The following is a 2,420-nucleotide window of genomic DNA, read 5'->3' on the forward strand; positions in this document are numbered from 1 at the left end:
TCTTTTTTTATTTATAGTTTCTTGTCAAGTTAGTTTCCATATAACACCCAGTACTTTTCCCCAGAAGGGCCTTCCTCCATGACCATCACGTCCCTTTTCCCTTCCCCCTTCACCCCTCAGTTTGTTTTCAGTATTCAAGAATCTAAAGAGTCTGTTTCTTGGTTTGTCCGTCTTTTCCTCCCTCTGCTTGTTTTCTTTCTTAAATTCGACATAAACCTGAAATCATTTGGTATTTGCATTCCTCTGACTTATTTCACTTAGTATTATACACTCTAGATCCATCCACATTGTTGCAAATGACAGTATTTCATCCTCTCTGATGGAGTCATACTCTAGTGTGTATATATAAACCACATCTTCATTATCCATTATTCAGTTGATGGACATTTGAGCTGTTCCCAGAATTTGGCTATTGTTGATAATGCTGTTATAAACATCAGAGGGCATATATCCCTTTGAATTAGTATTTTAGTATTCTTTGGATATTTCTCCTTCTTTTGTGTTACATAGTTTGATGACCATTTCTGGTTAGTATTTTTATTTATGTATTTTTGTTGCAATGCATTTCTCATGTATGACATTTTTGTCTAGTTTTGTAATTAGAAACATATTAATCATTTATTTATTTTGTATTATTATTATTTTTGTATACTCTAGTGCAGCAATTAAATGATTATTTTCTTCTTATATCTTCATATACCATGATGTGACTAATGTATTTTCCATGAATGCCCATGTTTAATGTCCTTGGTTGTGATATTTCTGCTCAACATTCCAATTTATTTTTCCTTTCATCAACTCATACTCATTTAATATTTCACCAAAATCTTGTGCACTGTATTGAGTTATTTCATTTTTTAATCATTATTGAAATTAAAGTAGCCTAATTATATTAAGCTCTTTCCCCAATGTTCTTCACAAGCACATCACTTGTTTCTCTTTCCACCTATTTTGATTTCCTATATTTTCTATTGTCTTTACTTAAATATTTTGAACAGACTGCTTTTATCTGTATAATCTGACGTGCATTTTCTTCTCACCCTTTATTCTTCAGCTTATTTATATGTGTGTCTGACCCTATCTAACTGGTTTTTATTTGGGGAACATATCACATTTTGGATTTCTCCAGGTACTTTCTTTGTTCCACTCACACTGGTGGCAAATTGGACAATCCATACAGGTTCAGTCTCTTTGTGGTCAGCCAGGATCTGGTTGGAGAAATAGCTTCTTAGTAAAATTACTCTTCTAGATCCTGCTGTGGACTTACTTCAGGTCCTCAGTGTTTTTATATTTTCTTATTAACTTTATTGCACATTTTAAGGATTCTTTTAAGATTTGAGTAATTTCAGTTATCTGCACTAATGGAAATTTGGAAATTATTATTTTTCTAAAACCACAGATATCCACATTGTTCACAGAGAAAAATATTTCATATAAATACTTTTGTGCAAACAACAGCATTTTATAAACATTTCTGTTTTATATATCTGGACCATTTCTTCCATCTTCTATCTTCCATCTTCTTAAATCTTCGATCTTTTTTTTCAATTATATCACAATATAATTTTTAGAATGTGATTATTTTAATAATATTTGAAAGTATTTTCATAGCTTGCACACATTTATTATTGGATAATCAATCATACTTTATTAATGGAGTGTGTCTGTGCACCACAATGCACCACTTTTTCTGTAACTAAAGTTACTCCTGGTAGAGCTAGTTTTGTGTATTCAAGTCCTTCTGCTCCACTTCCCATGCTTCAGGAGTATATCCAAGTTTTGTAGAAGTAATCTCAGTCTGGGTTTTCTATCTCCTATTATGCAAAAGATCTAATTTGAAATATTTATTCAGTGAGATGCTACTTGTTGATTTACTTTAAATTGATAGTTTCTATTGTCATTCCACGAAGCCCAGAGAATATCACATAAAAGCTTTCTGCTTTCATATATTTTGTGATTTTTTTGAGCCTCAAAGTGTGCCATTTAAATTAATATTCTCTGGCATGTGTTCCCCTGGCATCCTCTCAAGACTCATCAACAATACTTCCAATTTCTGTCTGTCTCGTGGACTCCTCGGATTTTTTAATAATGGTATTTGGCACTTATAAAGAGTGTTTTCTTTGCTATATATACAAACCACTTAAGAACTACGATGGTATTATTGTCACCTAATATAACTGTAAATGTCCTAGTGTCTGTTTTACCTGAATTTTTTATACATTGAACTCACTAGTATTATATCTACATATGTATAAAGTTTGGATATTGCCAAATAAGCATGTGTAATTGTTAACAACGTTTCATTAAATTTTCACATCTCAATGTCATTCTTTATTTATGTCATTTTTTTATTAATGTTTTTTTTTTTTTTTTTGAGAGACAGAGAGACCGCCTGAGCAGGGGAGGGGCAGAGAGAGAGG

Source organism: Suricata suricatta, chromosome 6 (assembly GCF_006229205.1).
Source record: "Suricata suricatta isolate VVHF042 chromosome 6, meerkat_22Aug2017_6uvM2_HiC, whole genome shotgun sequence".
NCBI classification, from domain to species: Eukaryota; Metazoa; Chordata; class Mammalia; order Carnivora; family Herpestidae; genus Suricata; species Suricata suricatta.